A 9839-nucleotide genomic window follows, 5' to 3' on the forward strand; every position below is an offset into this window, starting at 1 on the left:
GTCCTTTGAAGCCAAAGCACTAAGTGGTGATCAGGGTTTTGAATTCTGGATAAATAAATACAAGAGAAAGAAAAATAAATACATATGTTATTCAATATTTCTATATGTACTTAAATAAACAGATTTTATTAATTCACATATGTGAGACTCTTCCTTGTTCCTGAGTGATATTTTAGGTGACATACTGTGTGTAACCTTAACTTAGACTAATCATGGATTTCAGGATCACCATGCCACAGATAGTCATACACATAATTTATATAAAACAGTCACTTATCAAGACTTTATGAGATAAGGAATCATTTTATAAGTGATCTTGATGCTGTAGCCAGAAGGATGAGGCAACGCTGTCCAGGTGAAGATGGAGACATTGAGTCCCCTGAACACTGGAATAGAGCAAAACAGTCAAACATATATACAGTCATACAATCAGAGGGATGATATTGAGAAAAGCGGGAGTTTGAAAAGACTGTTAGTCCAGGTGATTCTGGTGCCTTGGTAATTATTGTCCTAAACATTACATATATGCAACTTCTGATTCATGACTTGGAAACAAAGAAGTGGTATAAATAATGGAGATAAAAATAAATGAATCTTCTAGCAACTTCAAAAGTATAAGAGCAGTAAGCAAGAACATATAGCAGAAGTATGTAAGATAGAATATATCGCTCCTTGTGAAATGGAACTCTAATGTATAGTATACCCAATCTTAAATAATGTTGAATGTTTGTTTACTTGTTCATAAATGTTTTCACCAGTTCTAGCCAACTTCAATAAATTTAGACATTATAAATATGATATTTACAAATTAAATTATAAATATTGAAACAAGGAAGTTACACAGGTGTGGAAATTGAGAAACTTTATTCTAAATAATCAGTGTAAGAGAAAAGGAAAACCGGGTGGTGGTGGCGCACGCCTTTAATCCCAGCACTCGAGAGGCAGAGGCAGGTGGATCTTTGTGAGTTCGAGGCCAGCCTGGTCTACAGAGCGAGATCCAGGAAAAGGCGCAAAGCTACACAGAGAAACCCTGTCTCAAAAAAAAACAAAAAAAAAAAAAAAAGAGAAAAGGAAAATAGGAAACTTGTTAAGGTCCATAAAACAAACACTCTAAGCCAAACCTATGGGATACAGATAAATTAACATATATATTATATAATATATATATATATATATATATATATATATTATTTAATGTATTTGACATTCATGTACACAAAATGATGCTTAAAAACAAGAATTTTTGCCCCTGTCTCCCTGTCCTTACTTGGTGGCACCACCGACAACCCCACTCTCTTTCTCTGTGGACTCACCATGGCAACTGGGAGCCTGTACTGAAAACTGAAAACTGGAGGGCCTTCAAGGTCCTCATCGCTTGCTCAGTACAGTGGAGCTCAGGTCCATGTGCTCTCAGCTTCTTTTCTACTTCTACTTTTTCCAAACTAACCGTACTCCCGAATTTCTCAGAAAATTTCCAGCTAGCGAGGTTCCAGCATTTTAGGGTGGTAATGGATTCTATATGTTGAGAGCCTATTGTGTAAGCAAAGAGGAACTGTGGGAGGATTCCAGAGGCAGAAGCTCAGTTGGTACCGTGGATGAGTTTTGCTGAAAGTGACGTTGTTCCTGCAACCAGCACTTGGGTGTTTCCTACCTTGGGCATCATTCACCACAATTAAAAGGCCACTGAAAATACAAAAGAGGAGGTAAAGCAAATGCTGGGGCTTCTGGACACTCTCTTGAAGACATGAATTTTTCTGGTGGTTGAGCAAGTTACACTGGCTGATATCACAGTTCTCTGCACCCTTTTGTGTCTCTATAAATAGATCTTGAAGTCTTGTTGTCACCAAGCCTTCCCCAGTACCAACTGATGGGTGCTTATCTGCATTAACCAGCTCCAGTTCTGGGAAGTCTTGTGAGAGGTGAAACTGTGTGAGAAGATGGCCCAGGTTTGATGCTAAGAAGTTTGCAGAGAGCCAGCCTGAAAAGGATATCCCAAGGAAAGAAAAGGGTTCATGAGAAGAAAAACAGAAGCCCCAGACTGAGCAGAAAGAGGAACATAAAGACAGCTGTCTCAACTCCTGAGAAGGAGATGTACAAGCGTGAGCAGGCACTGCCTGCTGAGTCCCAAGGCCAAGGATCCTTTCGCTCAAATGCAGAAGAGTACCTTTTTGATGGATGAGTTTAAGCATAAGCACTACAATGAGGACACTCTATCTGTATCATTGCCATATTTTGGTAGCACTTTGCTAAGGATGGTTGGTCCCTGTGGTATGCTGAGTACTGCTTCCCTGAAGAGCTCACCTAGACCTTCCTGTGTTGCAATCTCATCACTGTAATGCTCCAACGATTGGACAAACTAAGGAAGAGTGCTTTTGCTAGTGCCATCCTCTTTGGAACCTCCGATAGCAGCTCCTTTTGTGGCATTGAGGTCTTCCAAGGTCAAGAGCTTGCCTTTCTGCTGACCCAAAATTGACAGGTGGACTGCAAGTCTATATATACAAGTATATATATATATACTTGTATATAGTGGAAATTGTGTCCTGATGGGGAGGAGACCCAGATCCTGGTTCAAGAGTACTCTTCCTCTGAGGAAGCCTTCCAGCACGTGGGCAAAGCCATCAATCAAGGCAAGATCTTCAAGTGATCATGTGTTGCTGTTGCCTAGCTGCCTGCACCCACCCTTCAAGGAAGATGGGATCATTAAAGGAAACTAAACATTGCAAAAAATAAGAATGTTCTCACCTAAAATTTATATTTTATCCCACTACAAATTATAGTACCAGTAATTTTAATGTTGAAGAGTAGAAGAAAAGGTTACAATGTGCAAGAGGAATTTGTCCAGTTACTACAACCAAATTGCTTTAATATTAAAATAAGAAAAAAAATAAACCTAATATATTATCGAGAGTGTTTGAAGGATACATCTTCATAGATGATTCAGTAGATGTAGAAAAGATATTTGATAAAAATCTAGCAATATTTCAGTGAAAATATATCCAACAAATGAGAAATAAATTGTCCTCAACGTGATGAAGTACATTTATGGAATAGGCACAGCTAACTTCATATAGATGGAAGAGTGATTTAAAAAAAATCTAAAAACCAAGAACAAAATAATGAGGTCTCATTTTACCATTCAGCACAGCGTTGAGTGCAATAAGTCAGCTGAAGCTATCATGCAAGAAAGAGAAACAAATTACATGATTGCAAGCAAAGTAAAACTCTATTTCTAGCTACCACTATCTGGTGTAAGCATTTAAAGGAGACTGCCATTTTTTTAAAGCTATATCTAAGCTTAATTTATAGATACATGCAATAAAGCAGAGCCTACAAATAAGTCGTATCAACTTTATTCTTTCTTTGTATGAGTGAGAACATGTAATATATTGAAATGCAGATGAAAATAGCAATGATGCTTCCTTTCATTTTGTCTGGAAAATATGTTCATAGAGAGAGGCATGCACCAAGTTTCAAAGTTGGATAGTTAGTTCCTGAATTTTGAAACCAAGAACAACGATCTCTAAAAGACGGGTTTTGATTGATAGTATCCCTTTCAGGAAACCACAGTAAAATAGATCACATTAGAGGCAGATGTACCCTGTCTTATAGCACAATTTAAAATCTTAAACCAATAGCCATCAGAGTCTCCAAAGCACTGATGGTTTTCCTTGTTTTTATTTTTTTTCTGACAATCATATATTTCTCAGAGTCCATATGTTGCTAACTTTTTACATGTCAGGTGAATCAAACATTCATGAATGGGCCTGTGGTTGCTTTATGAAAGAACTTTGAGAGAAAATGACGTTTAATTTTTTATTTATCCATTTATTTTCACTTTTATCTTTTAATTTAATATTCACATGTTTATATATTGTATGTTTTTCAAAAGTACTCACCATTCCTTTTCCTCCAAATGCTCCCCTATTCTCCTCTACCATTTATTTTCCAAACTTTATATGCTCTTTTTCCTTTTCTTTTTTTTTTTATGGGTGTTGGAAAAATGGTCAGTTTCTTCAGGTATCTGAGCTCTGACAGGTTATTCTCCTGTATACATCCACACACAGGGAAGACTTAGTGAACCAGTGAAAAGTACATTTTAATTCTCAATCTATTTTTATCATAATATATTCCCTCAAAGACTCACACTAGCTAATGAGTGACCCAAAGAACTGTCAAGCTTTTAAAGAGTGTGAGAAAAAGATTCCTAAAGTTTCCTATACTCTCTGTAATTTCTCAGCAACTGTATTTTGACTTTTTATACTTGTAGCCAATGTACTGTGGTCACCTTACGGAGCCTTTCATGCCCCATTCTGACTACTAGATCTGGGTGACAAACTTCCTCTTTCAGTTAGCGCAAGTTTGAAACCAGGATCTAGCGTGCCATGTCATGGGTGGTATGCCACTTGTCAGGTACAGGGAGCCAAAAATGTTGCTTATGTTCATGATTGCAATATACATGCCATTCCCAGAGAGCATTATTTCCTATTACTCCTCTCAAGTTTGGCTCCTATAATCTTTCTGACCTCATATGATAATCCATGGGAATTTGACAAACAAGAAGTCATTTCAAGCTGGGCAGCAGTGGCACACGCCTTTAGTTCCTGCACTCAGGAGGCAGAGACAGGCAGATCTCTGTGAGTTTGAGGCCAGCCTGGTCTACTGAGCGAGATCCAGGACAGACACCAAAACTACACGGAGAAACCATGTTTTGAAAAAACAAAAAAACAAAAACAAAAACAAACAAACAAACAAAAAAAGCTGCACATACACAAATGGAACTAAAACCTTATATTTGACATTGACACCAGATGTATTTTTCTTGATTCATTTTTATTTGTTTATTGTGTGTGCACAGGTGTTGTATCTGCATGTATGTCAGTGTACCGAATGCAACCAGTGCTCAAAAGAAGTGCAGAAAAGGTACGATCCCCTGGAATTAGACTTACAGAAATTTATGAACCACCATGCTGATGCTGGGAATTGAATTTGGGTACTCTGGAAGAGCATCCAGGGCTCTTAACTACTAAGTCATCTCCCCAGCCCACAGATTAGTTTTTGGAAAACATGGAATCCAAGTGGAGTTATTCCTTGTAATATTCATATTCTGTGTTGTCGGCTTAATCTATTTTATAATCACCAGTAACAGAAGAGCATTCCACTACACATTTGTGTGAGAGCATTTAGAGAGAACATTACTCATCAACAAAGAACTGGAGATAACTAATGACTACAGGGAGACTGAAATTTATCCTCTCCCCCGATGAACTCCTTACTGGTGGTCAAATGCTCTGGTCAGCCATGAAACCCATATGAATTGAAACAACAGAAATGTCTCAGTAGGTATATGTGTGTGTGTGTGTGTGTGTGTGTGTGTGTGTGTGTGTGTGTGCATGTGTAAGAATAATAAAATAAAACAAGGCTATCAATTTAGTGAAATAGAGAGGGTAGCTAGGAGGGACTGGAGGGAAAAAAAGAAGGATGTAGCTAGAGTTTTCCTGCCTGGCCCACCACAGTCAGGACAAATCTCTCTCACCTGCCAGTCCCACAGCCCCTCAGACCCAACCAAGTAAACACAGAGATTTATATTGGTTACAAACTGTATGGCCGTGGCAGGCTTCTTGCTAACTGTTCTTACAGCTTAAATTAATCCATTTCCATTAATCTATACCTTGCCACATGGCTCCTGGCTTACTGGCATCTTCACATGCTGTTTGTCATCATGGTGGCTGGCAGTGTCTCTCTGACTCAGCCTTCCACTTCCCAGCTTTATTCTCCTCCTATACTTCCTGCCTGGCCACTGGCCAATCAGTGATTTATTTACTGACCAATCAGCAACACACTTGACATACAGACCATCCCACAGCAGAAGGAAATGATGTAATTCTATTTTAGTAATATATATATATATATATATATATATATATATATATGTATATTATGATATAATAATCTCAGTTTCCCTCAAAAAGGCAGACCTACTCTTTGTATGCCACTACCATCCATGAGGCGGGGTACTGAAATGAGAAGGAAAATGCAGAACACCTGTTAGTGAGCTCTTTCTCTCCATCCCTGTCTCCCTCCTTCTTTTCCTCCTTTCCTCCCCCTCCTCTCTCACATTCTGTCTCTCACTCACCCCCTCCCCCCTCTCTGTGATGCCCAGCTTATTTGTTTTATCAGGTCTTCCTCTCACAACTAACAGAAAACTTTTGACTCTATGAGACAAAATAAATCTTGTTTGATTTGATCATTTATTTTGATCATATATTTTGTTTCAGCAGTGGAAAAAAAGTTAATAGGAACCATGGCCAAGTCATTGAAGAAACTGTTGAAAGTTCTGTATGGAGGAGAGATTGGGAAAGTGTCCCTGCTGATGAGAACTGTCACGGAAGACTGTCCCAACAAAAATCTTTCAAAAAAGACCACTGCATTCTTACTTAAAAATTACATCAAGGGCATCAGCTACCAACTGCCTTCCAATCTTGGAATGATACTCATTGTTTTTTAGCCAATACCAATTATTTTGAAACTATATTTACTATTCCTTATTTAACCTTTAAAGTTTTTCATTCTCTATTCTACTTACCACCATTAATGCACAAAATACTTATTGTGCTGTGTTTATGACTACCACAATACTAACTACTGAATGAATTTACTGTTCTCAGTAAGTTTCCAGTTTATATCACAGTAAACAAATTTTTAAGTGAGACATCTGCACATGAAGTCATTCTTAAATTATGATTCAGGTTGTATCAACTTCAGAAAAATACATCAAGATCAGGCAATCTAGTTATCCTTGGTTGGCTTAAGAGGAGGAAAGTAAGCCCCTATAGCTAAAGAAACCATGCACCTAAGACACAGAGCCTAGTAACCCTGTGCTTGGACTATCTTTAAAGTTTTCTCCCTGATGACTGTTTTCCATAATATCAGATGCCTCCTTCAAGCTTTCAAAGGACAGAAGCAACCAATATTCTTACTCAGCTATAATGCCTAGGACACACAGTAATGACAGATATGGCTCTATAAATTTTAGGGTTCAGTAGTAGTATTTAAAATTTGGTAGAATGGCAACTATTTCTAATTCAATCCTTGTATTTGTGTAAATTTACATGTGTTTCATCCATCAAAGAATTTTTTTCTGTAAGAAATATTATTAAGCATGTTATTCATAGGTAATTGCATATACTCATGATGAAATAATAAATTTAGCTTCAATTTATTTGAACTGGCTAAATTTATTACACAAAAAATTAGAAACTTATTTTTCAATGTAATTTTGATTTTATTTTGAATTTAAAACAAAATGAAAAATTGAACTTGAAAGTACTTTGTAAAATTATGGACTGCAGTCTAGCTGTTGGTCACCAATTAACATAACTCATATAATAATTTTAACAATGAGAGTTTTAAAGTTTAATAAAATTTAATCAAAACATACAAATTCTGTGAAACATTTTTATTGAAAATAAATATATTCTGACTATGATTTCCATTCCCCCAACTACTTCCAGATTCTCCACACTTCCCTACTCCCTTAAATCCATACCCTTTCTTTCTCTTATTAGGATCCAAACAGGCATCTAAAATTAATAACAGTAAAATAAATTTAGATAAAATCAAAGCAAATTAGAAATGGACAAAAGAAACAAACAGAAGGAGCAAGGCCAAAGCAATAGCTCAAGAAATACACATGGACTCAGAGAAACATAAATTCACACACTCGGAAATCTCATAAGAACATGATTCAGAAACCACCATATAAATGCCATGGACTTGTATGGTTCAAAAGTAAGATAAAATAAAACAAAGCATTACCAGACAAAACTCCCCCCAAATGCCATTGAATTTGTTTTGTGTTGAGTGCTCACTCCTGGGCATTGGGCCTAAGTGATTTTTATAGCTAGTGAGATTCCTTTGGAGGAAACTAATCTTACATTTGCAACTGCTCGTCGGTTGGTGATGGCTGCTGAGTGGGGTATGAGGGCTGTGTCCCCGTTCTCTGCTCAGCGCTGCAGCCCCATCAGGCTTGGGCTCAGGCCATGGCTTGAGTTCTGAGGCAGAATGCTGCTTGACAAAGTTCCAGTGGAATTTTGCCAAGAGGTTAGGAGCAGTGGTTTGCACAATGGGGAGTTCTGTGCTTATGCAGCCGCTGTGGAAATACATTCACGTGACCGAGGGAAAGCTTTGAAGACGGGGTCAGAGGCTGAGAGGAGAGTCACAGTGGGAAGAGTCTTCCTAGTGCCCCCAAGGACTTTGGTACCTATATAGAAGATTTTGACAAGTTTCTTATTCAGCTCTGCGTACAAGATGGCATAAATACATCCATTACCCTACACAGGAGCCTATATAGAGGGCCTAGGAATAGTGTAGGCTGATGGGAAAAAAAAATGAGAAACCAGAATCTTCCTTTCTGGGAGTGTATAAAAACCACAGACTTCTATTACAAAACGGAAAAACAGAAAAATGCTGTAATTGGCCAGGCAAATGTTTATTATGAGATGTTTTGTAAAGCCTGGATTTTAGAAAACATCAAATGATTCTACACATAACTTGGTGAAGTAAAAATAATTTCAGACTAACATATTGTAACCACATGAGCAGCCAGCCTAGACAAAGGCTGTAAAAAATAGAAGGTCCTATGCTTTGCAGACCCTGAGAAATTTGTAACTTCCTGATTTGACAGAGGCTGTCCAAAGATGTTGTTTCAGATAAGACTGTCTGTACTTTGCTTAGCCCTGGACATTTAATAGGGAAGTGAAAAAGAGATCCAGGGCTCTGATGCTTGCCAAATGACTTATGTAGTCAATATGCCATATAAATAGAAAGAGAGATAGAGAGACAGAGAGAGAGAGAGAGAGAGAGACAGAGAGAGACAGAGAGAGAGACAGAGAGAGAGACAGAGAAAGAGAGAGAGAGAGAGGCAGAGAAAGAGATAGAGAGGCAGAGAAAGAGAGGTAGAAAGTGAGAGAGACTGAGAAAGAGAGACAGAGAGAGATGAGGGAGAGACAGAGAGACAGAGAGAGGCAGAGGGAAAGTGAGACAGAGAGTGAGCTGCAGAATCATCAGATGTGCATTCATCCCTTTCTTCCTCCACTTTCTCCACACTTCCTCTTTGGGACCTTAACACTGCTGAAGCTTGGCTTCCACAGGCCTAGACCTGTGTAGACCCTCTACATGCTGCCAGTTGTAGATGCAACTGTTTTATTAAATAAGAAACACAGAGCCAAATGCAAAATTAAAAGTCCAAGAGGTCAGAGCAGTAGCTAAGAGCTGATACTGAAAACCCTTTCTTACCCTTCACTGCTGCTGCTGTCCCTCCCCTGAGAAAGTGGCCTACTTCCTGTGTGCCTGTCTTTTTATTGACTTTCTGTTCTGCCTTCTTATTGGTTGTAAATCCAACCACACGACCTCCTCGTCACTGCCTGTCTACACAGACCTCTAGGTCTCTATGGTTGGTATTGAGATTAAAGGCATGTGTCTCCTCGCTGGCTGTGTCCTTGAACACACAGAGATCTGCCTGTCATGTGACTGGGATTAAAGATGTGTGCCACCACTGCCTGGCTTCTGCTATGGCTTGCTGTTAGCTCTGACCCCCAGGCACTTTTATTTATTAACATACAAATAAAATCACATTTCAGCACAAGTAAAATATCACCATAAACCAGTCTCTGTGAATTCATATGAGTATCAATCAGCTGTATTTAGAAAGCCTTGTTTCACTGATGTTTTCCGTCCTGTCTAACTCTTCCAAACTTTCTGCTTCTTCTTCCTCTTTATAAAAAAATATTTATTTATTTGAAATCCCAAATAATGTCCTCTCCCTCCTCTCTTCCCAGTCC

The 9839-nt window shown here is 38.3% G+C and overlaps 1 pseudogene; it reads left to right on the top strand.

Moving 5' to 3' along the window:
• The first annotated feature begins 1314 nt into the window (after positions 1-1314).
• LOC128111578 (elongation factor 1-gamma-like) lies at positions 1315-5855 on the top strand (annotated as a pseudogene).
• The last annotated feature ends 3984 nt before the right edge of the window (positions 5856-9839 follow it).

Source organism: Peromyscus californicus, unplaced genomic scaffold (genome assembly GCF_007827085.1).
Source record: "Peromyscus californicus insignis strain IS unplaced genomic scaffold, ASM782708v3 Scaffold_16__1_contigs__length_79575227, whole genome shotgun sequence".
NCBI classification, from domain to species: domain Eukaryota; kingdom Metazoa; phylum Chordata; class Mammalia; order Rodentia; family Cricetidae; genus Peromyscus; species Peromyscus californicus.